The sequence below is a fragment of the Mustela lutreola genome, chromosome 7, assembly GCF_030435805.1.
Source record: "Mustela lutreola isolate mMusLut2 chromosome 7, mMusLut2.pri, whole genome shotgun sequence".
In the NCBI taxonomy this organism is placed as follows: domain Eukaryota; kingdom Metazoa; phylum Chordata; class Mammalia; order Carnivora; family Mustelidae; genus Mustela; species Mustela lutreola.
In genome coordinates this window covers 30,076,004-30,099,132 of record NC_081296.1, presented here as the reverse complement: position 1 = coordinate 30,099,132, position 23,129 = coordinate 30,076,004, and the positions used below count along the sequence as shown (strand labels likewise).

The 23,129-nt window shown below is 67.1% G+C and overlaps 14 non-coding genes across 14 annotated transcripts; all 14 read right to left on the bottom strand.

Annotated features, from left to right (window-relative positions):
• Positions 1-1,236: 1,236 nt before the first annotated feature.
• Positions 1,237-1,317, bottom strand: LOC131837494 (small nucleolar RNA SNORD115). Its single transcript, XR_009356093.1, has one exon. It is a non-coding gene; the product is annotated as a small nucleolar RNA SNORD115 (small nucleolar RNA).
• Positions 1,318-2,915: 1,598 nt separating this feature from the next.
• On the bottom strand, positions 2,916-2,996 carry LOC131837571 (small nucleolar RNA SNORD115). The gene has a single exon (XR_009356169.1). It is a non-coding gene; the product is annotated as a small nucleolar RNA SNORD115 (small nucleolar RNA).
• Positions 2,997-4,586: 1,590 nt separating this feature from the next.
• On the bottom strand, positions 4,587-4,667 carry LOC131837493 (small nucleolar RNA SNORD115). The gene has a single exon (XR_009356092.1). It is a non-coding gene; the product is annotated as a small nucleolar RNA SNORD115 (small nucleolar RNA).
• A 1,598-nt stretch (positions 4,668-6,265) lies between these two features.
• Positions 6,266-6,346, bottom strand: LOC131837653 (small nucleolar RNA SNORD115). Its single transcript, XR_009356248.1, has one exon. It is a non-coding gene; the product is annotated as a small nucleolar RNA SNORD115 (small nucleolar RNA).
• Positions 6,347-7,938: 1,592 nt separating this feature from the next.
• On the bottom strand, positions 7,939-8,019 carry LOC131837492 (small nucleolar RNA SNORD115). Its single transcript, XR_009356091.1, has one exon. It is a non-coding gene; the product is annotated as a small nucleolar RNA SNORD115 (small nucleolar RNA).
• A 1,597-nt stretch (positions 8,020-9,616) lies between these two features.
• LOC131837570 (small nucleolar RNA SNORD115) lies at positions 9,617-9,697 on the bottom strand. The gene has a single exon (XR_009356168.1). It is a non-coding gene; the product is annotated as a small nucleolar RNA SNORD115 (small nucleolar RNA).
• A 1,591-nt stretch (positions 9,698-11,288) lies between these two features.
• On the bottom strand, positions 11,289-11,368 carry LOC131837651 (small nucleolar RNA SNORD115). The gene has a single exon (XR_009356246.1). It is a non-coding gene; the product is annotated as a small nucleolar RNA SNORD115 (small nucleolar RNA).
• Positions 11,369-12,966: 1,598 nt separating this feature from the next.
• LOC131837569 (small nucleolar RNA SNORD115) lies at positions 12,967-13,047 on the bottom strand. Its single transcript, XR_009356167.1, has one exon. It is a non-coding gene; the product is annotated as a small nucleolar RNA SNORD115 (small nucleolar RNA).
• Positions 13,048-14,639: 1,592 nt separating this feature from the next.
• Positions 14,640-14,720, bottom strand: LOC131837545 (small nucleolar RNA SNORD115). Its single transcript, XR_009356143.1, has one exon. It is a non-coding gene; the product is annotated as a small nucleolar RNA SNORD115 (small nucleolar RNA).
• A 1,596-nt stretch (positions 14,721-16,316) lies between these two features.
• Positions 16,317-16,397, bottom strand: LOC131837568 (small nucleolar RNA SNORD115). Its single transcript, XR_009356166.1, has one exon. It is a non-coding gene; the product is annotated as a small nucleolar RNA SNORD115 (small nucleolar RNA).
• Positions 16,398-17,989: 1,592 nt separating this feature from the next.
• LOC131837491 (small nucleolar RNA SNORD115) lies at positions 17,990-18,070 on the bottom strand. The gene has a single exon (XR_009356090.1). It is a non-coding gene; the product is annotated as a small nucleolar RNA SNORD115 (small nucleolar RNA).
• A 1,598-nt stretch (positions 18,071-19,668) lies between these two features.
• On the bottom strand, positions 19,669-19,749 carry LOC131837650 (small nucleolar RNA SNORD115). The gene has a single exon (XR_009356245.1). It is a non-coding gene; the product is annotated as a small nucleolar RNA SNORD115 (small nucleolar RNA).
• A 1,592-nt stretch (positions 19,750-21,341) lies between these two features.
• LOC131837490 (small nucleolar RNA SNORD115) lies at positions 21,342-21,422 on the bottom strand. The gene has a single exon (XR_009356089.1). It is a non-coding gene; the product is annotated as a small nucleolar RNA SNORD115 (small nucleolar RNA).
• A 1,599-nt stretch (positions 21,423-23,021) lies between these two features.
• Positions 23,022-23,102, bottom strand: LOC131837649 (small nucleolar RNA SNORD115). The gene has a single exon (XR_009356244.1). It is a non-coding gene; the product is annotated as a small nucleolar RNA SNORD115 (small nucleolar RNA).
• Between the last annotated feature and the right edge of the window lie 27 nt (positions 23,103-23,129).

Sequence of the window (23,129 nt, the reverse complement as noted above, 5' to 3'; positions counted from 1 at the left end):
CAAACAAGGGAGATCTAGGCCCCTGGGTCAGCACCACCGTCGGCAGAACGGTCCGTGAACATGGCACGGAGCACAGGGTTTTGACGTGTCCCCGCTGTCTCCCTTGCACGGGAGCCGAGGGGGGCGGTCAGGGAGTTGTGGCCAGGACGCCGCCCACCCACCCATGGTCCCACCTGGGAGCCAAGGAACGGAGCCCCTACCCTGGAAGCCCAAGGTGGCTCGGTCCCACGGCTGCCCCAGGGCCGAGCTCTGAATGCCAGGTCGCTGTCCACCACTACGGCCAGGCACACCACCCACCGGCTGCCCTGGGCGAGGTACCCGACTCTCGCCGTGCAGCGCCGCTTCGTCAGGACCCGGTCCCCGGTGCTTGAGAGCCTCCGGAGAGAGGCTCCGACCCAATGGCTGCAAGGGCCTGGCCCTCGCAGATTCCGCCCCGTAGCCCCGTGGAACCCGGCTGTCTCGCGAGCACAAGGAATCCTCTTGCGCTCTTCGCAAGCAGCCTGGTGGGGTCTCCAACGCCTTGGGCGTCTGTGCTGTGGGGCGGGAGCTCAGGCCTCGTCAGCCCGCGGAAACAAGCCAAGTCCCGGGCCTCGAGCAACACCCCGTGGCAGAAGAGCACAGAAGCTTCTGCGACCACTAGTCTCACGTCCACTACGTTCGTAGGCCCACGAGACACGCCCAGATGGATCAGGGGGCCTCAGGGTCCCCTGATCCTATGGCGGCCACTCTGCGCTTTCCGGGTCTTGCCAGCCACCCTGCCCCACGCTCGCGTTCCCTGCCCCTGGGATGGCTCAAGGGCACCCGCTCCCGGGGTGTCCCACGACGTCTGGACCACGAGGACCGCCACCCCACGCCCACGGCCTGCTGCAGAGTCACTGCTGGGATACCCGCTTCCCAAGGCGTCTCGGGCCTCCCTCCGAGCCCAAGGCTTCCGCTCCCCTCTGCTGCATGTCGACACACCGAGGAACTAGCCGGCCAGGCCCGCCGAAGGACACGAGGAGACGAGGATGGCGAAGCCCTGGCTCCAGGGGAGCTGTCCTGGGAAGGGGATTGGTGCGGTGGGCCAGCTTGAGTGCCAGAACACCCCCGTGGGCACGTGCAGAGGTGCGTGGGCTCCGAGCCAAACGCGCGGAGACGCTCGAGCATTCGTTCTCCTCTAGCGCCCAACTGCAGCAGCGCGCCCTCAAATGCCCCGAGGGTCTGGGGGCTGCTGATCCCCGCACGGTCCCCTGCACTGGGCCTCAGCGTAATCCTATTGAGCATGATTTTTAGGTCATCATCGCTCTTCGAGACCATATGAGTTCTCATCATTGACCCAAGCAAGCCGGGGACGACGCGTGAGGTCCCTGCCCACCCGGAACCCCTCCTTACCGAGGGAGCGGTCGGGACGGCGCCATGCCCCGGCGATCCGAGACACGGGCCCTTTGGGCGGGGCTGGGAGAAGCCAGACTTGTTCGTCCAGGCGAGATCCTCCCTGGGGGACGGGGTTCTAAGGACAGAGGGAGAGGCCAGCTGTCAGAACGGCCTGCTCCGTGGCTCGTGCCCCATGCGGCCACGATTGGTCACGCCCGAAGCCCTGGCCGCTGCTGGCCAGGCGGGTGGAGGAACGAACGACCCAAGGCTCGGAGCCGCCGCAAGCAAGGAAAAGGGCCCTGGGGAGCCGCTGTACATCCCTGGGGCTCCAGAAACTGTGGAGATCAGGGCCCCTGTGGGAACCACCCCTTGCTAAGAAAGGCCCCACAACGTAGGCGGGAACACTAGGTAATCGAGTGCCCCCCCCCCCGATGCCTCCCGGGCCCCGAGCCAACGGGGGCGGCCCCAGAACTTATGGCCAGGCAGACGCCAACCCCAGATTGGCCCGGCTGCCGTCCGTGCATCCGGGCGCTGGCACTCGCAGCCAACGTTGGCCCCCATGCCCCGACGGTCCACGTCTGGAGAGGGAGTCGCGGGTCACGGTCTCCCGCCAGCGGGAGGCAGGGGACCAATGCCCGCCCTGCAACAGGGTCCAGAGTCTCCCCGCGTGGCGGCCCCTCCTCTGGGGGCCTGGCCCGACAGGCTCTCGCCCAATGCCCGCTGTGGCCTGGGGCTCGACCATTCTTGCTCACGTCCAGCCAAACCATGCTCCATCGGCAGCCCAAGCAAACATCGAGGGCTGTACTTCAGCAGCCTCCCAGGCTCCCAAAGTCCTTGGGAGTCTGGTGCCTAGGGCAGGAGCTCTGCCCACTCCAGCCCCAAGAAACATGCGCTGGGGTTGGCTCGAGCAACCGCCACTCGCTGAGGGGGACAGAAGTCCCTGACGCCAAGGGTCTCCCGAACCCGTCTCCTCACGGGCGCACAGGACACAATGGGAGGTCCAAGGAGGCCTCAGGGCCACGCGGATCTATGGCGGCATCCCCCCGGGATCCAGTCCCGGCCAGTTCCCGCGGCCCAATGTTCGCGTTCCCTGCACCTGGGATGGCTCAAGGGAGCCTGATCACGCGCCAGCCAACGCTGTGTGGACAACGGGGGCCTCCACCCGTAGCTCAGTGGTGGAGCCAGAGCCCCGTGCCGTGACTCTGGCTTCGCGGACGACGCCCATGGCGTCTGCCATCTCCCGCCAAGCCCAGAGTCTCCCACTCACCTGTCGTGGCCAACGCCGCGCCTACCACCTGGCGCCCAAGGCCCGCTGCAAGACACAAGGAGACAAGGGTTCCTAAGGCATGGCTCCCAGGGAGCTGTCCAGGGGAGGGGAGGGGATTCAGTCTCTAGGCCGGGTGGGCTGCCTCCACACTTTGAGGGGCCCCTGACGTGGACGGGCTTTCCAGAGCAGGAGCAGGGATGCCCGGGGTATCCTTGGCCTCAAGCTCCCAACGGCAGCGCCCCTCCAGGGCCCCGAGGCTCCGGGGGATGCTGATCCCGGCACAGACGCCTGCATTGGGCCTCAGCGTAATCCTATTGAGCATGATTTTTAGGTCATCACCGCTCTTCGAGACCATTTGAGTTGTCATCATTGACCCAAGCAGGTTGGCGGCGATGCGTGCGGTCGCGTCGCCCCCAGAACCTGCTTACCGGGGCTGCGTGGCGGACTGCGCCATGAGCCGGTGTCCTGAGACATTGGACCTGTGGGCAGGGCCGGGCCAGGCAAGCCGAGCTGGTGCGGGAGATCTCCCCGCTTGTGGATGCGGTTCTGAGGAGAGACGGAGAGACCAGCTGTCCAAAAGCCCTGGTCCGGGGCACCGGCCGGACGGGCGAGGGCTACCTTTCCCAACGTCCTGGCCGGTGGGGGCCGGGCATACGGCCGAACCACGCATGGCTGATGGGCGAGACGACGGAGCAGGGCCCAGGGCCCCAGCTGCCCTAACCAGGGCATCCCCAAACAAGGGAGATCTAGGCCCCTGGTTCAGCACCACCGTCGGCAGAACGGTCCGTGAACATGGCACGGAGCACAGGGTTTTGACGTGTCTCCGCTGTCTCCCTTGCACGGGAGCCGAGGGGGGCGGTCAGGGAGTTGTGGCCAGGACGCCGCCTACCCACCCATGGTCCCACCTGGGAGCCAAGGATCGGAGCACTTACCCTGGAAGCCCAAGGTGGCTCGGTCCCACGGCTGCCCCAGGGCCGAGCTCGGAATGCCAGGTCGCTGTCCACCACTACGGCCAGGCACACCACCCACCGGCTGCCCTGGGCGAGGTACCCGTCTCTCGCCGTGCAGCGCCGCTTCGTCAGGACCCGGTCCCCGGTGCTTGAGAGCCTCCGGAGAGTGGCTCCGACCCAATGGCTGCAAGGGCCTGGCACTCGCAGATTCCGCCCCGTAGCCCCGTGGAACCCGGCTGTCTCGCGAGCACAAGGAATCCTCTTGCGCTCTTCGCAAGCAGCCTGGTGGGGTCTCCAACGCCGTGGGGGTCTGCGCTGTGGGCGGGAGCTCAGGCCTCGTCAGCCCGCGGAAACAAGCCAAGTCCCGGGCCTCGAGCAACACCCCGTGGCAGAAGATCACAGAAGCTTCTGAGACCACAAGTCTCACGTCCACTACGTTCGTAGGCCCACGAGACACGCCCAGATGGATCAGGGGGCCTCAGGGTCACCTGATCCTATGGCGGCCACTCTGCGCTTTCCGGGTCTTGCCAGCCACCCGGCCCCACGCTCGCGTTCCCTGCCCCTGGGATGGCTCAAGGGCACCCGCTCCCGGGGTGGCCCACGACGTCTGGACCACAAGGACCGCCACCCCAAGCCCACGGCCTGCTGCAGAGTCACTGCTTTGCTACCCGCTTCCCAAGGCGTCTCGGGCCTCCCTCCGAGCCCAAGGCTTCCGCTCACCTCTGCTGCATGTCGACACACCGAGGACCTAGCCGGCCAGGCCCGCCGAAGGACACGAGGAGACGAGGATGGCGAAGCCCTGGTTCCCGGGGAGCTGTCCTGGGAAGGAGATTGGGGCGGTGGGCCAGCTTGAGTGCCAGAACACCCCCGTGGGCACGCGCAGAGGCGCCTGGCCTCCGGGCCCAACGCGCGGAGACGCTCGAGCGTTCGTTCTCCTCTAGCGCCCAGGTGCAGCAGCGCGCCCTCAAATGACCCGAGGGTCGGGGGCTGCTGATCCCCGCACGGTCCCCTGCACTGGGCCTCAGCGTAATCCTATTGAGCATGATTTTTAGGTCATCATCGCTCTTCGAGACCATATGAGTTCTCATCATTGACCCAAGCAAGCCGGGGGCGACGCGTGAGGTCCCTGCCCACCCGGAACCCCTCCTTACCGAGGGAGCGGTCGGGACGGCGCCATGCCCCGGCGATCCGAGACACGGGCCCTTTGGGCGGGGCTGGGAGAAGCCAGACTTGCTCATCAAGGCGAGATCCTCTCTGGGGGACGGGGATCTAAGGACAGAGGGAGAGGCCGGCTGTCAGAACGGCCTGCTCTGTGGCTCGTACCCCATGCGGCCACGATCGGTCACGCCCGAAGCCCTGGCCGCTGCTGGCCAGGCGGGTGGAGGAACGAACGACCCAAGGCTCGGAGCCGCCGCAAGCAAGGAAAAGGGCCCTGGGGAGCCGCTGTACATCCCTGGGCCTCCAGAAACTGTGGAGATCAGGGCCGCTGTGGGAACCACCCCTTGCTAAGAAAGGACCCACAACGTGGGCGGGAACACTAGGTAATCGAGTGCCCCCCCCCCCGATGCCTCCCGGGCCCCGAGCCAACGGGGGCGGCCCCAGAACTTATGGCCAGGCAGACGCCAACCCCAGATTGGCCCGGCTGCCGTCCGTGCATCCGGGCGCTGGCACTCGCAGCCAACGTTGGCCCCCATGCCCCGACGGTCCACGTCTGGAGAGGGAGTCGCGGGTCACGGTCTCCCGCCAGCGGGAGGCAGGGGACCAATGCCCGCCCTGCAACAGGGTCCAGAGTGTCCCCGCGTGGCGGCCCCTCCTCTGGGGGCCTGGCCCGACAGGCTCTCGCCCAATGCCCGCTGTGGCCTGGGGCTCGCCCATTCTTGCCCACGTCCAGCCAAACCATGCTCCATCGGCAGCCCAAGCAAACATCGAGGGCTGTACTTCAGCAGCCTCCCAGGCTCCCAAAGTCCTTGGGAGTCTGGTGCCTAGGGCAGGAGCTCTGCCCGCTCCAGCCCCAAGAAACATGCGCTGGGGTTGGCTCGAGCAACCGCCACTCGCTGAGGGGGACAGAAGTCCCTGACGCCAAGGGTCTCCCGAACCCGTCTCCTCACGGGCGCACAGGACACAAAGGGAGGTCCAAGGAGGCCTCAGGGCCACGCGGATCTATGGCGGCATCCCCCCGGGATCCAGTCCCGGCCAGTTCCCGCGGCCCAACGTTCGCGTTCCCTGCACCTGGGATGGCTCAAGGGAGCCTGATCACGCGCCAGCCAACGCTGTGTGGACAACGGGGGCCTCCACCCGTAGCTCAGTGGTGGAGCCAGAGCCCCGTGCCGTGACTCTGGCTTCGCGGATGACGCCCATGGCGTCTGCCATCTCCCGCCAGGCCCAGAGTCTCCCACTCACCTGTCGTGGCCAACGCCGCGCCTACCACCTGGCGCCCAAGGCCCGCTGCAAGACACAAGGAGACAACGGTTCCTAAGGCATGGCTCCCAGGGAGCTGTCCAGGGGAGGGGAGGGGATTCAGTCTCTAGGCCGGGTGGGCTGCCTCCACACCTCGAGGGGCCCCTGACGTGCACGGGCTTTCCAGGGCAGGAGCAGGGATCCCCGGGGGATCCTTGGCCTCAAGCTCCCAACGGCAGCGTCCCTCCAGGGCCCCGAGGCTCCGGGGGATGCTGATCCCGGCACAGATGCCTGCATTGGGCCTCAGCGTAATCCTATTAAGCATGATTTTTAGTTCATCACCGCTCTTCGAGACCATTTGAGTTGTCATCATTGACCCAAGCAGGTTGGCGGCGATGCGTGCGGTCGCGTCGCCCCCAGAACCTGCTTACCGGGGCTGCGTGGCGGACTGCGCCATGAGCCGGGGTCCTGAGACATTGGACCTGTGGGCAGGGCCGGGCCAGGCAAGACGAGCTGGTGCGGGCGATCTCCCCGCTTGTGGATGCGGTTCTGAGGAGAGACGGAGAGACCAGCTGTCCAAAAGCCCTGGTCCGGGGCACCGGCCGGACGGCCGAGGGCTACCTTTCCCAACGTCCTGGCCGGTGGGGGCCGGGCATACGGCCGACCCACGCATGGCTGATGTGCGAGACGACGGAGCAGGGCCCAGGGCCCCAGCTGCCCTTACCAGGGCATCCCCAAACAAGGGAGATCTAGGCCCCTGGGTCAGCACCACCGTCGGCAGAACGGTCCGTGAACATGGCACGGAGCACAGGGTTTTGACGTGTCCCCGCTGTCTCCCTTGCACGAGAGCCGAGGGGGGCGGTCAGGGACTTGTGGCCAGGACGCCGCCCACCCACCCATGGTCCCACCTGGGAGCCAAGGATCGGAGCCCCTACCCTGGAAGCCCAAGGTGGCTCGGGCCCACGGCTGCCCCAGGGCCGAGCTCTGAATGCCAGGTCGCTGTCCACCACTACAGCCAGGCACACCACCCACCGGCTGCCCTGGGCGAGGTACCCGACTCTCGCCGTGCAGCGCCGCTTCGTCAGGACCCGGTCCCCGGTGCTTGAGAGCCTCCGGAGAGAGGCTCCGACCCAATGGCTGCAAGGGCCTGGCCCTCGCAGATTCCGCCCCGTAGCCCCGTGGAACCCGGCTGTCTCGCGAGCACAAGGAATCCTCTTGCGCTCTTCGCAAGCAGCCTGGTGGGGTCTCCAACGCCTTGGGCGTCTGTGCTGTGGGGCGGGAGCTCAGGCCTCGTCAGCCCGCGGAAACAAGCCAAGTCCCGGGCCTCGAGCAACACCCCGTGGCAGAAGATCACAGAAGCTTCTGAGACCACAAGTCTCACGTCCACTACGTTCGTAGGCCCACGAGACACGCCCAGATGGATCAGGGGGCCTCATGGTCCCCTGATCCTATGGCGGCCACTCTGCGCTTTCCGGGTCTTGCCAGCCACCCGGCCCCACGCTCGCGTTCCCTGCCCCTGGGATGGCTCAAGGGCACCCGCTCCCGGGGTGGCCCACGACGTCTGGACCACGAGGACCGCCACCCCAAGCCCACGGCCTGCTGCAGAGTCACTGCTGGGCTACCCGCTTCCCAAGGCGTCTCGGGCCTCCCTCCGAGCCCAAGGCTTCCGCTCACCTCTGCTGCATGTCGACACACCGAGGACCTAGCCGGCCAGGCCCGCCGAAGGACACGAGGAGACGAGGATGGCGAAGCCCTGGCTCCCGGGGAGCTGTCCTGGGAAGGGGATTGGGGCGGAGGGCCAGCTTGAGTGCCAGAACACCCCCGTGGGCACGCGCAGAGGCGCCTGGGCTCCGGGCCCAACGCGCGCAGACGCTCGAGCGTTCGTTCTCCTCTAGCGCCCAGCTGCAGCAGCGCGCCCTCAAATGCCCCGAGGGTCTGGGGGCTGCTGATCCCCGCACGGTCCCCTGCACTGGGCCTCAGCGTAATCCTATTGAGCATGATTTTTAGGTCATCATCGCTCTTCGAGACCATATGAGTTCTCATCATTGACCCAAGCAAGCCGGGGGCGACGCGTGAGGTCCCTGCCCACCCGGAACCCCTCCTTACCGAGGGAGCGGTCGGGACGGCGCCATGCCCCGGCGATCCGAGACACGGGCCCTTTGGGCGGGGCTGGGAGAAGCCAGACTTGGTCGTCAAGGCGAGATCCTCTCTGGGGGACGGGGATCTAAGGACAGAGGGAGAGGCCAGCTGTCAGAACGGCCTGCTCTGTGGCTCGTGCCCCATGCGGCCACGATTGGTCACGCCCGAAGCCCTGGCCGCTGCTGGCCAGGCGGGTGGAGGAACGAACGACCCAAGGCTCGGAGCCGCCGCAAGCAAGGAAAAGGGCCCTGGGGAGCCGCTGTACATCCCTGGGCCTCCAGAAACTGTGGAGATCAGGGCCCCTGTGGGAACCAGCCCTTGCTAAGAAAGGCCCCACAACGTGGGCGGGAACACTAGGTTATCGAGTTACCACCCCCCGATGCCTCCCGGGCCCCGAGCCAACGGGGGCAGCCCCAGAACTTATGGCCAGGCAGACGCCAACCCCAGATTGGCCCGGCTGCCGTCCGTGCATCCGGGCGCTGGCACTCGCAGCCAACGTTGGCCCCCATGCCCCGACGGTCCACGTCTGGAGAGGGAGTCGCGGGTCACGGTCTCCCGCCAGCGGGAGGCAGGGGACAAATGCCCGCCCTGCAACAGGGTCCAGAGTCTCCCCGCGTGGCGGCCCCTCCTCTGGGGGCCTGGCCCGACAGGCTCTCGCCCAATGCCCGCTGTGGCCTGTGGCTCGCCCATTCTTGCCCACGTCCAGCCAAACCATGCTCGATCGGCAGCCCAAGCAAACATCGAGGGCTGTACTTCAGCAGCCTCCCAGGCTCCCAAAGTCCTTGGGAGTCTGGTGCCTAGGGCAGGAGCTCTGCCCGCTCTAGCCCCAAGAAACATGCACTGGGGTTGGCTCGAGCAACCGCCACTCGCTGAGGGGGACAGAAGTCCCTGACGCCAAGGGTCTCCCGAACCCGTCTACTCACGGGCGCACAGGACACAAAGGGAGGTCCAAGGAGGCCTCAGGGCCACGCGGATCTATGGCGGCATTCCCCCGGGATCCAGTCCCGGCCATTTCCCGCGGCCCAACGTTCGCGTTCCCTGCACCTGGGATGGCTCAAGGTAGCCTGATCACGCGCCAGCCAACGCTGTGTGGACAACGGGGGCCTGAACCCGTAGCTCAGTGGTGGAGCCAGAGCCCCGTGCCGTGACTCTGGCTTCGCGGACGACGCCCATGGCGTCTGCCATCTCCCGCCAGGCCCAGAGTCTCCCACTCACCTGTCGTGGCCAACGCCGCGCCTACCACCTGGCGCCCAAGGCCCGCTGCAAGACACAAGGAGACAAGGGTTCCTAAGGCATGGCTCCCAGGGAGCTGTCCAGGGGAGGGGAGGGGATTCAGTCTCTAGGCCGGGTGGGCTGCCTCCACACCTCGAGGGGCCCCTGACGTGCACGGGCTTTCCAGGGCCGGAGCAGGGATCCCCGGGGGATCCTTGGCCTCAAGCTCCCAACGGCAGCGCCCCTCCAGGGCCCCGAGGCTCCGGGGGATGCTGATCCCGGCACAGACGCCTGCATTGGGCCTCAGCGTAATCCTATTGAGCATGATTTTTAGGTCATCACCGCTCTTCGAGACCATTTGAGTTGTCATCATTGACCCAAGCAGGTTGGCGGCGATGCGTGCGGTCGCGTCGCACCCAGAACCTGCTTACCGGGGCTGCGTGGCGGACTGCGCCATGGGCCGGGGTCCTGAGACATTGGACCTGTGGGCAGGGCCGGGCCAGGCAAGACGAGCTGGTGCGGGCGTTCTCCCCGCTTGTGGATGCGGTTCTGAGGAGAGACGGAGAGACCAGCTGCCCAAAAGCCCTGGTCCGGGGCACCGGCCGGACGGCCGAGGGCTACCTTTCCCAACGTCCTGGCCGGTGGGGGCCGGGCATACGGCCGACCCACGCATGGCTGATGTGCGAGACGACGGAGCAGGGCCCAGGGCCCCATCTGCCCTTACCAGGGCATCCCCAAACAAGGGAGATCTAGGCCCCTGGGTCAGCACCACCGTCGGCAGAACGGTCCGTGAACATGGCACGGAGCACAGGGTTTTGACGTGTCCCCGCTGTCTCCCTTGCACGGGAGCCGAGGGGGGCGGTCAGGGACTTGTGGCCAGGACGCCGCCCACCCACCCATGGTCCCACCTGGGAGCCAAGGATCGGAGCCCCTACCCTGGAAGCCCAAGGTGGCTCGGGCCCACGGCTGCCCCAGGGCCGAGCTCGGAATGCCAGGTCGCTGTCCACCACTACGGCCAGGCACACCACCCACCGGCTGCCCTGGGCGAGTTACCCGACTCTCGCCGTGCAGCGCCGCTTCGTCAGGACCCGGTCCCCGGTGCTTGAGAGCCTCCGGAGAGAGGCTCCGAACCAATGGCTGCAAGGGCCTGGCCCTCGCAGATTCCGCCCCGTAGCCCCGTGGAACTCGGCTGTCTCGCGAGCACAAGGAATCCTCTTGCGCTCTTCGCAAGCAGCCTGGTGGGGTCTCCAACGCCTTGGGCGTCTGCGCTGTGGGGCGGGAGCTCCGGCCTCGTCAGCCCGCGGAAACAAGCCAAGTCCCGGGCCTCGAGCAACACCCCGTGGCAGAAGATCACAGAAGCTTCTGAGACCACAAGTCTCACGTCCACTACGTTCGTAGGCCCACGAGACACGCCCAGATGGATCAGGGGTCTCAGGGTCACCTGATCCTATGGCGGCCACTCTGCGCATTCCGGGTCTTGCCAGCCACCCGGCCCCACGCTCGCGTTCCCTGCCCCTGGGATGGCTCAAGGGCACCCGCTCCCGGGGTGGCCCACGACGTCTGGACCACGAGGACCGCCACCCCAAGCCCACGGCCTGCTGCAGAGTCACTGCTGGGCTACCCGCTTCCCAAGGCGTCTCGGGCCTCCCTCCGAGCCCAAGGCTTCCGCTCACCTCTGCTGCATGTCGACACACCGAGGACCTAGCCAGCCAGGCCCGCCGAAGGACACGAGGAGACGAGGATGGCGAAGCCCTGGCTCCCGGGGAGCTGTCCTGAGAAGGGGATTGGGGCGGTGGGCCAGCTTGAGTGCCAGAACACCCCCGTGGGCACGCGCAGAGGCGCCTGGGCTCCGGGCCCAACGCGCGCAGACGCTCGAGCGTTCGTTCTCCTCTAGCGCCCAGCTGCAGCAGCGCGCCCTCAAATGCCCCGAGGGTCTGGGGGCTGCTGATCCCCGCACGGTCCCCTGCACTGGGCCTCAGCGTAATCCTATTGAGCATGATTTTTGGTCATCATCGCTCTTCGAGACCATATGAGTTCTCATCATTGACCCAAGCAAGCCGGGGGCGACGCGTGAGGTCCCTGCCCACCTGGAACCCCTCCTTACCGAGGGAGCGGTCGGGACGGCGCCATGCCCCGGCGATCCGAGACACGGGCCCTTTGGGCGGGGCTGGGAGAAGCCAGACTTGGTCGTCCAGGCGAGATCCTCCCTGGGGGACGGGGTTCTAAGGACAGAGGGAGAGGCCAGCTGTCAGAACGGCCTGCTCCGTGGCTCGTGCCCCATGCGGCCACGATTGGTCACGCCCGAAGCCCTGGCCGCTGCTGGCCAGGCGGGTGGAGGAACGAACGACCCAAGGCTCGGAGCCGCCGCAAGCAAGGAAAAGGGCCCTGGGGAGCCGCTGTACATCCCTGGGCCTCCAGAAACTGTGGAGATCAGGGCCCCTGTGGGAACCACCCCTTGCTAAGAAAGGCCCCACAACGTGAGCGGGAACACTAGGTTATCGAGTTACCCCCCCCCCGATGCCTCCCGGGCCCCGAGCCAACGGGGGCGGCCCCAGAACTTATGGCCAGGCAGACGCCAACCCCAGATTGGCCCGGCTGCCGTCCGTGCATCCGGGCGCTGGCACTCGCAGCCAACGTTGGCCCCCATGCCCCGACGGTCCACGTCTGGAGAGGGAGTCGCGGGTCACGGTCTCCCGCCAGCGGGAGGCAGGGGACCAATGCCCGCCCTGCAACAGGGTCCAGAGTGTCCCCGCGTGGCGGCCCCTCCTCTGGGGGCCTGGCCCGACAGGCTCTCGCCCAATGCCCGCTGTGGCCTGGGGCTCGCCCATTCTTGCCCACGTCCAGCCAAACCATGCTCCATCGGCAGCCCAAGCAAACATCGAGGGCTGTACTTCAGCAGCCTCCCAGGCTCCCAAAGTCCTTGGGAGTCTGGTGCCTAGGGCAGGAGCTCTGCCCGCTCCAGCCCCAAGAAACATGCGCTGGGGTTGGCTCGAGCAACCGCCACTCGCTGAGGGGGACAGAAGTCCCTGACGCCAAGGGTCTCCCGAACCCGTCTCCTCACGGGCGCACAGGACACAAAGGGAGGTCCAAGGAGGCCTCAGGGCCACGCGGATCTATGGCGGCATCCCCCCGGGATCCAGTCCCGGCCAGTTCCCGCGGCCCAACGTTCGCGTTCCCTGCACCTGGGATGGCTCAAGGGAGCCTGATCACGCGCCAGCCAACGCTGTGTGGACAACGGGGGCCTCCACCCGTAGCTCAGTGGTGGAGCCAGAGCCCCGTGCCGTGACTCTGGCTTCGCGGATGACGCCCATGGCGTCTGCCATCTCCCGCCAGGCCCAGAGTCTCCCACTCACCTGTCGTGGCCAACGCCGCGCCTACCACCTGGCGCCCAAGGCCCGCTGCAAGACACAAGGAGACAACGGTTCCTAAGGCATGGCTCCCAGGGAGCTGTCCAGGGGAGGGGAGGGGATTCAGTCTCTAGGCCGGTTGGGCTGCCTCCACACCTCGAGGGGCCCCTGACGTGCACGGGCTTTCCAGGGCAGGAGCAGGGATCCCCGGGGGATCCTTGGCCTCAAGCTCCCAACGGCAGCGCCCCTCCAGGGCCCCGAGGCTCCGGGGGATGCTGATCCCGGCACAGACGCCTGCATTGGGCCTCAGCGTAATCCTATTGAGCATGATTTTTAGGTCATCACCGCTCTTCGAGACCATTTGAGTTGTCATCATTGACCCAAGCAGGTTGGCGGCGATGCGTGCGGTCGCGTCGCCCCCAGAACCTGCTTACCGGGGCTGCGTGGCGGACTGCGCCATGAGCCGGTGTCCTGAGACATTGGACCTGTGGGCAGGGCCGGGCCAGGCAAGACGAGCTGGTGCGGGCGATCTCCCCGCTTGTGGATGCGGTTCTGAAGAGAGACGGAGAGACCAGCTGTCCAAAAGCCCTGGTCCGGGGCACCGGCCGGACGGCCGAGGGCTACCTTTCGCAACGTCCTGGCCGGTGGGGGCCGGGCATACGGCCGACCCACGCATGGCTGATGTGCGAGACGACGGAGCAGGGCCCAGGGCCCCAGCTGCCCTTACCAGGGCATCCCCAAAGAAGGGAGATCTAGGCCCCTGGGTCAGCACCACCGTCGGCAGAACGGTCCGTGAACATGGCACGGAGCACAGGGTTTAGACGTGTCTCCGCTGTCTCCTTTGCACGGGAGCCGAGGGGGGCGGTCAGGGAGTTGTGGCCAGGACGCCGCCCACCCACCCATGGTCCCACCTGGGAGCCAAGGATCGGAGCCCCTACCCTGGAAGCCCAAGGTGGCTCGGGCCCACGGCTGCCCCAGGGCCGAGCTCGGAATGCCAGGTCGCTGTCCACCACTACGGCCAGGCACACCACCCACCGGCTGCCCTGGGCGAGGTACCCGACTCTCGCCGTGCAGCGCCGCTTCGTCAGGACCCGGTCCCCGGTGCTTGAGAGCCTCCGGAGAGTGGCTCCGACCCAATGGCTGCAAGGGCCTGGCACTCGCAGATTCCGCCCCGTAGCCCCGTGGAACCCGGCTGTCTCGCGAGCACAAGGTATCCTCTTGCGCTCTTCGCAAGCAGCCTGGTGGGGTCTCCAACGCCTTGGGCGTCTGCGCTGTGGGGCAGGAGCTCAGACCTCGTCAGCCCGCGGAAACAAGCCAAGTCCCGGGCCTCGAGCAACACCCCGTGGCAGAAGATCACAGAAGCTTCTGAGACCACAAGTCTCACGTCCACTACGTTCGTAGGCCCACGAGACACGCCCAGATGGATCAGGGGGCCTCAGGGTCACCTGATCCTATGGCGGCCACTCTGCGCTTTCCGGGTCTTGCCAGCCACCCGGCCCCACGCTCGCGTTCCCTGCCCCTGGGATGGCTCAAGGGCACCCGCTCCCGGGGTGGCCCACGACGTCTGGACCACGAGGACCGCCACCCCAAGCCCACGGCCTGCTGCAGAGTCACTGCTGGGCTACCCGCTTCCCAAGGCGTCTCGGGCCTCCCTCCGAGCCCAAGGCTTCCGCTCACCTCTGCTGCATGTCGACACACCGAGGACCTAGCCGGCCAGGCCCGCCGAAGGACACGAGGAGACGAGGATGGCGAAGCCCTGGCTCCCGGGGAGCTGTCCTGGGAAGGGGATTGGGGCGGTGGGCCAGCTTGAGTGCCAGAACACCCCCGTGGGCACGCGCAGAGGCGCCTGGGCTCCGGGCCCAACGCGCGCAGACGCTCGAGCGTTCGTTCTCCTCTAGCGCCCAGCTGCAGCAGCGCGCCCTCAAATGCCCCGAGGGTCTGGGGGCTGCTGATCCCCGCACGGTCCCCTGCACTGGGCCTCAGCGTAATCCTATTGGGCATGATTTTTAGGTCATCATCGCTCTTCGAGACCATATGAGTTCTCATCATTGACCCAAGCAAGCCGGGGGCGACGCGTGAAGTCCCTGCCCACCCGGAACCCCTCCTTACTGAGGGAGCGGTCGGGACGGCGCCATGCCCCGGCGATCCGAGACACGGGCCCTTTGGGCGGGGCTGGGAGAAGCCAGACTTGGTCGTCCAGGCGAGATCCTCCCTGGGGGACGGGGTTCTAAGGACAGAGGGAGAGGCCAGCTGTCAGAACGGCCTGCTCTGTGGCTCGTGCCCCATGCGGCCACGATCGGTCACGCCCGAAGCCCTGGCCGCTGCTGGCCAGGCGGGTGGAGGAACGAACGACCCAAGGCTCGGAGCCGCCGCAAGCAAGGAAAAGGGCCCTGGGGAGCCGCTGTACATCCCTGGGCCTCCAGAAACTGTGGAGATCAGGGCCCCTGTGGGAACCACCCCTTGCTAAGAAAGGACCCACAACGTGGGCGGGAACACTAGGTAATCGAGTGCCCCCCCCCCGATGCCTCCCGGGCCCCGAGCCAACGGGGGCGGCCCCAGAACTTATGGCCAGGCAGACGCCAACCCCAGATTGGCCCGGCTGCCGTCCGTGCATCCGGGCGCTGGCACTCGCAGCCAACGTTGGCCCCCATGCCCCGACGGTCCACGTCTGGAGAGGGAGTCGCGGGTCACGGTCTCCCGCAAGCGGGAGGCAGGGGACCAATGCCCGCCCTGCAACAGGGTCCAGAGTGTCCCCGCGTGGCGGCCCCTCCTCTGGGGGCCTGGCCCGACAGGCTCTCGCCCAATGCCCGCTGTGGCCTGGGGCTCGCCCATTCTTGCCCACGTCCAGCCAAACCATGCTCCATCGGCAGCCCAAGCAAACATCGAGGGCTGTACTTCAGCAGCCTCCCAGGCTCCCAAAGTCCTTGGGAGTCTGGTGCCTAGGGCAGGAGCTCTGCCCGCTCCAGCCCCAAGAAAATGCGCTGGGGTTGGCTCGAGCAACCGCCACTCGCTGAGGGGGACAGAAGTCAATGACGCCAAGGGTCTCCCGAACGCGTCTCCTCACGGGCGCACAGGACACAAAGGGAGGTCCAAGGAGGCCTCAGGGCCACGCGGATCTATGGCGGCATCCCCCCGGGATCCAGTCCCGGCCAGTTCCCGCGGCCCAATGTTCGCGTTCCCTGCACCTGGGATGGCTCAAGGGAGCCTGATCACGCGCCAGCCAACGCTGTGTGGACAACGGGGGCCTCCACCCGTAGCTCAGTGGTGGAGCCAGAGCCCCGTGCCGTGACTCTGGCTTCGCGGACGACGCCCATGGCGTCTGCCATCTCCCGCCAAGCCCAGAGTCTCCCACTCACCTGTCGTGGCCAACGCCGCGCCTACCACCTGGCGCCCAAGGCCCGCTGCAAGACACAAGGAGACAACGGTTCCTAAGGCATGGCTCCCAGGGAGCTGTCCAGGGGAGGGGAGGGGATTCAGTCTCTAGGCCGGGTGGGCTGCCTCCACACTTCGAGGGGCCCCTGACGTGCACGGGCTTTCCAGGGCAGGAGCAGGGATGCCCGGGGGATCCTTGGCCTCAAGCTCCCAACGGCAGCGCCCCTCCAGGGCCCCGAGGCTCCGGGGGATGCTGATCCCGGCACAGACGCCTGCATTGGGCCTCAGCGTAATCCTATTGAGCATGATTTTTAGGTCATCACCGCTCTTCGAGACCATTTGAGTTGTCATCATTGACCCAAGCAGGTTGGCGGCGATGCGTGCGGTCGCGTCGCCCCCAGAACCTGCTTACCGGGGCTGCGTGGCGGACTGCACCATGAGCCGGTGTCCTGAGACATAGGACCTGTGGGCAGGGCCGGGCCAGGCAAGCCGAGCTGGTGCGGGAGATCTCCCCGCTTGTGGATGCGGTTCTGAGGAGAGACGGAGAGACCAGCTGTCCAAAAGCCCTGGTCCGGGGCACCGGCCGGACGGCCGAGGGCTACCTTTCCCAACGTCCTGGCCGGTGGGGGCCGGGCATACGGCCGAACCACGCATGGCTGATGTGCGAGACGACGGAGCAGGGCCCAGGGCCCCAGCTGCCCTTACCAGGGCATCCCCAAACAAGGGAGATCTAGGCCCCTGGTTCAGCACCACCGTCGGCAGAACGGTCCGTGAACATGGCACGGAGCACAGGGTTTTGACGTGTCTCCGCTGTCTCCCTTGCACGGGAGCCGAGGGGGGCGGTCAGGGAGTTGTGGCCAGGACGCCGCCTACCCACCCATGGTCCCACCTGGGAGCCAAGGATCGGAGCCCCTACCCTGGAAGCCCAAGGTGGCTCGGGCCCACGGCTGCCCCAGGGCCGAGCTCGGAATGCCAGGTCGCTGTCCACCACTACGGCCAGGCACACCACCCACCGGCTGCCCTGGGCGAGGTACCCGACTCTCGCCGTGCAGCGCCGCTTCGTCAGGACCCGGTCCCCGGTACTTGAGAGCCTCTGGAGAGTGGCTCCGACCCAATGGCTGCAAGGGCCTGGCACTCACAGATTCCGCCCCGTAGCCCCGTGGAACCCGGCTGTCTCGCGAGCACAAGGTATCCTCTTGCGCTATTCGCAAGCAGCCTGGTGTGGTCTCCAACGCCTTGGGCGTCTGCGCTGTGGGGCAGGAGCTCAGGCCTCGTCAGCCCGCGGAAAAAAGCCAAGTCCCGGGCCTCGAGCAACACCCCGTGGCAGAAGATCACAGAAGCTTCTGAGACCACAAGTCTCACGTCCACTACGTTCGTAGGCCCACGAGACACGCCCAGATGGATCAGGGGGCCTCAGGGTCACCTGATCCTATGGCGGCCACTCTGCGCTTTCCGGGTCTTGCCAGCCACCCGGCCCCACGCTCGCGTTCCCTGCCCCTGGGATGGCTCAAGGGCACCCGCTCCCGGGGTGGCCCACGACGTCTGGACCACGAGGACCGCCACCCCAAGCCCACGGCCTGCTGCAGAGTCACTGCTGGGCTACCCGCTTCCCAAGGCGTCTCGGGCCTCCCTCCGAGCCCAAGGCTTCCGCTCACCTCTGCTGCATGTCGACACACCGAGGACCTAGCCGGCCAGGCCCGCCGAAGGACACGAGGAGACGAGGATGGCGAAGCCCTGGCTCCCGGGGAGCTGTCCTGGGAAGGGGATTGGGGCGGTGGGCCAGCTTGAGTGCCAGAACACCCCCGTGGGCACGCGCAGAGGCGCCTGGGCTCCGGGCCCAACGCGCGCAGACGCTCGAGCGTTCGTTCTCCTCTAGCGCCCAGCTGCAGCAGCGCGCCCTCAAATGCCCCGAGGGTCTGGGGGCTGCTGATCCCCGCACGATCCCCTGCACTGGGCCTCAGCGTAATCCTATTGAGCATGATTTTTAGGTCATCATCGCTCTTCGAGACCATATGAGTTCTCATCATTGACCCAAGCAAGCCGGAGGCGACGCGTGAGGTCCCTGCCCACCCGGAACCCCTCCTTACCGAGGGAGCGGTCGGGACGGCGCCATGCCCCGGCGATCCGAGACACGGGCCCTTTGGGCGGGGCTGGGAGAAGCCAGACTTGGTCGTCAAGGCGAGATCCTCCCTGGGGGACGGGGTTCTAAGGACAGAGGGAGAGGCCAGCTGTCAGAACGGCCTGCTCCGTGGCTCGTGCCCCATGCGGCCACGATTGGTCACGCCCGAAGCCCTGGCCGCTGCTGGCCAGGCGGGTGGAGGAACGAACGACCCAAGGCTCGGAGCCGCAGCAAGCAAGGAAAAGGGCCCTGGGGAGCCGCTGTACATCCCTGGGCCTCCAGAAACTGTGGAGATCAGGGCCCCTGTGGGAACCACCCCTTGCTAAGAAAGGCCCCACAACGTGAGCGGGAACACTAGGTTATCGAGTTACCCCCCCCCCCGATGCCTCCCGGGCCCCGAGCCAACGGGGGCGGCCCCAGGCTTATGGCCAGGCAGACGCCAACCCCAGATTGGCCCGGCTGCCGTCCGTGCATCCGGGCGCTGGCACTCGCAGCCAACGTTGGCCCCCATGCCCCGACGGTCCACGTCTGGAGAGGGAGTCGCGGGTCACGGTCTCCCGCCAGCGGGAGGCAGGGGACCAATGCCCGCCCTGCAACAGGGTCCGGAGTCTCCCCGCGTGGCGGCCCCTCCTCTGGGGGCCTGGCCCGACAGGCTCTCGCCCAATGCCCGCTGTGGCCTGGGGCTCGCCCATTCTTGCCCACGTCCAGCCAAACCATGCTCCATCGGCAGCCCAAGCAAACATCGAGGGCTGTACTTCAGCAGCCTCCCAGGCTCCCAAAGTCCTTGGGAGTCTGGTGCCTAGGGCAGGAGCTCTGCCCGCTCCAGCCCCAAGAAACATGCGCTGGGGTTGGCTCGAGCAACCGCCACTCGCTGAGGGGGACAGAAGTCCCTGACGCCAAGGGTCTCCCGAACCCGTCTCCTCACGGGCGCACAGGACACAAAGGGAGGTCCAAGGAGGCCTCAGGGCCACGCGGATCTATGGCGGCATCCCCCCGGGATCCAGTCCCGGCCAGTTCCCGCGGCCCAATGTTCGCGTTCCCTGCACCTGGGATGGCTCAAGGGAGCCTGATCACGCGCCAGCCAACGCTGTGTGGACAACGGGGGCCTCCACCCGTAGCTCAGTGGTGGAGCCAGAGCCCCGTGCCGTGACTCTGGCTTCGCGGATGACGCCCATGGCGTCTGCCATCTCCCGCCAGGCCCAGATTCTCCCACTCACCTGTCGTGGCCAACGCCGCGCCTACCACCTGGCGCCCAAGGCCCGCTGCAAGACACAAGGAGACAACGGTTCCTAAGGCATGGCTCCCAGGGAGCTGTCCAGGGGAGGGGAGGGGATTCAGTCTCTAGGCCGGGTGGGCTGCCTCCACACCTCGAGGGGCCCCTGACGTGCACGGGCTTTCCAGGGCAGGAGCAGGGATCCCCGGGGGATCCTTGGCCTCAAGCTCCCAACGGCAGCGCCCCTCCAGGGCCCCGAGGCTCCGGGGGATGCTGATCCCGGCACAGACGCCTGCATTGGGCCTCAGCGTAATCCTATTGAGCATGATTTTTAGGTCATCACCGCTCTTCGAGACCATTTGAGTTGTCATCATAGACCCAAGCAGGTTGACGGCAATGCGTGCGGTCGCGTCGCCCCCAGAACCTGCTTACCGGGGCTGCGTGGCGGACTGCGCCATGAGCCGGTGTCCTGAGACATTGGACCTGTGGGCAGGGCCGGGCCAGGCAAGACGAGCTGGTGCGGGCGATCTCCCCGCTTGTGGATGCGGTTCTGAGGAGAGACGGAGAGACCAGCTGTCCAAAAGCCCTGGTCCGGGGCACCGGCCGGACGGCCGAGGGCTACCTTTCCCAACGTCCTGGCCGGTGGGGGCCGGGCATACGGCCGACCCACGCATGGCTGATGTGCGAGACGACGGAGCAGGGTCCAGGGCCCCAGCTGCCCTTACCAGGGCATCCCCAAACAAGGGAGATCTAGGCCCCTGGGTCAGCACCACCGTCGGCAGAACGGTCCGTGAACATGGCACTGAGCACTGGGTTTAGACGTGTCTCCGCTGTCTCCTTTGCACGGGAGCCGAGGGGGGCGGTCAGGGAGTTGTGGCCAGGACGCCGCCCACCCACCCATGGTCCCACCTGGGAGCCAAGGATCGGAGCCCCTACCCTGGAAGCCCAAGGTGGCTCGGGCCCACGGCTGCCCCAGGGCCGAGCTCGGAATGCCAGGTCGCTGTCCACCACTACGGCCAGGCACACCACCCACCGGCTGCCCTGGGCGAGGTACCCGACTCTCGCCGTGCAGCGCCGCTTCGTCAGGACCCGGTCCCCGGTGCTTGAGAGCCTCCGGAGAGTGGCTCCGACCCAATGGCTGCAAGGGCCTGGCACTCGCAGATTCCGCCCCGTAGCCCCGTGGAACCCGGCTGTCTCGCGAGCACAAGGTATCCTCTTGCGCTCTTCGCAAGCAGCCTGGTGGGGTCTCCAACGCCTTGGGCGTCTGCGCTGTGGGGCAGGAGCTCAGACCTCGTCAGCCCGCGGAAACAAGCCAAGTCCCGGGCCTCGAGCAACACCCCGTGGCAGAAGATCACAGAAGCTTCTGAGACCACAAGTCTCACGTCCACTACGTTCGTAGGCCCACGAGACACGCCCAGATGGATCAGGGGGCCTCAGGGTCACCTGATCCTATGGCGGCCACTCTGCGCTTTCCGGGTCTTGCCAGCCACCCGGCCCCACGCTCGCGTTCCCTGCCCCTGGGATGGCTCAAGGGCACCCGCTCCCGGGGTGGCCCACGACGTCTGGACCACGAGGACCGCCACCCCAAGCCCACGGCCTGCTGCAGAGTCACTGCTGGGCTACCCGCTTCCCAAGGCGTCTCGGGCCTCCCTCCGAGCCCAAGGCTTCCGCTCACCTCTGCTGCATGTCGACACACCGAGGACCTAGCCGGCCAGGCCCGCCGAAGGACACGAGGAGACGAGGATGGCGAAGCCCTGGCTCCCGGGGAGCTGTCCTGGGAAGGGGATTGGGGCGGTGGGCCAGCTTGAGTGCCAGAACACCCCCGTGGGCACGCGCAGAGGCGCCTGGGCTCCGGGCCCAACGCGCGCAGACGCTCGAGCGTTCGTTCTCCTCTAGCGCCCAGCTGCAGCAGCGCGCCCTCAAATGCCCCGAGGGTCTGGGGGCTGCTGATCCCCGCACGGTCCCCTGCACTGGGCCTCAGCGTAATCCTATTGAGCATGATTTTTAGGTCATCATCGCTCTTCGAGACCATATGAGTTCTCATCATTGACCCAAGCAAGCCGGGGGCGACGCGTGAGGTCCCTGCCCACCCGGAACCCCTCCTTACCGAGGGAGCGGTCGGGACGGCGCCATGCCCCGGCGATCCGAGACACGGGCCCTTTGGGCGGGGCTGGGAGAAGCCAGACTTGGTCGTCAAGGCGAGATCCTCCCTGGGGGACGGGGTTCTAAGGACAGAGGGAGAGGCCAGCTGTCAGAACGGCCTGCTCCGTGGCTCGTGCCCCATGCGGCCACGATTGGTCACGCCCGAAGCCCTGGCCGCTGCTGGCCAGGCGGGTGGAGGAACGAACGACCCAAGGCTCGGAGCCGCAGCAAGCAAGGAAAAGGGCCCTGGGGAGCCGCTGTACATCCCTGGGCCTCCAGAAACTGTGGAGATCAGGGCCCCTGTGGGAACCACCCCTTGCTAAGAAAGGCCCCACAACGTGAGCGGGAACACTAGGTTATCGAGTTACCCCCCCCCCCGATGCCTCCCGGGCCCCGAGCCAACGGGGGCGGCCCCAGAACTTATGGCCAGGCAGACGCCAACCCCAGATTGGCCCGGCTGCCGTCCGTGCATCCGGGCGCTGGCACTCGCAGCCAACGTTGGCCCCCATGCCCCGACGGTCCACGTCTGGAGAGGGAGTCGCGGGTCACGGTCTCCCGCCAGCGGGAGGCAGGGGACCAATGCCCGCCCTGCAACAGGGTCCGGAGTCTCCCCGCGTGGCGGCCCCTCCTCTGGGGGCCTGGCCCGACAGGCTCTCGCCCAATGCCCGCTGTGGCCTGGGGCTCGCCCATTCTTGCCCACGTCCAGCCAAACCATGCTCCATCGGCAGCCCAAGCAAACATCGAGGGCTGTACTTCAGCAGCCTCCCAGGCTCCCAAAGTCCTTGGGAGTCTGGTGCCTAGGGCAGGAGCTCTGCCCGCTCCAGCCCCAAGAAACATGCGCTGGGGTTGGCTCGAGCAACCGCCACTCGCTGAGGGGGACAGAAGTCCCTGACGCCAAGGGTCTCCCGAACCCGTCTCCTCACGGGCGCACAGGACACAAAGGGAGGTCCAAGGAGGCCTCAGGGCCACGCGGATCTATGGCGGCATCCCCCCGGGATCCAGTCCCGGCCAGTTCCCGCGGCCCAATGTTCGCGTTCCCTGCACCTGGGATGGCTCAAGGGAGCCTGATCACGCGCCAGCCAACGCTGTGTGGACAACGGGGGCCTCCACCCGTAGCTCAGTGGTGGAGCCAGAGCCCCGTGCCGTGACTCTGGCTTCGCGGATGACGCCCATGGCGTCTGCCATCTCCCGCCAGGCCCAGATTCTCCCACTCACCTGTCGTGGCCAACGCCGCGCCTACCACCTGGCGCCCAAGGCCCGCTGCAAGACACAAGGAGACAACGGTTCCTAAGGCATGGCTCCCAGGGAGCTGTCCAGGGGAGGGGAGGGGATTCAGTCTCTAGGCCGGGTGGGCTGCCTCCACACCTCGAGGGGCCCCTGACGTGCACGGGCTTTCCAGGGCAGGAGCAGGGATCCCCGGGGGATCCTTGGCCTCAAGCTCCCAACGGCAGCGCCCCTCCAGGGCCCCGAGGCTCCGGGGGATGCTGATCCCGGCACAGACGCCTGCATTGGGCCTCAGCGTAATCCTATTGAGCATGATTTTTAGGTCATCACCGCTCTTCGAGACCATTTGAGTTGTCATCATAGACCCAAGCAGGTTGACGGCAATGCGTGCGGT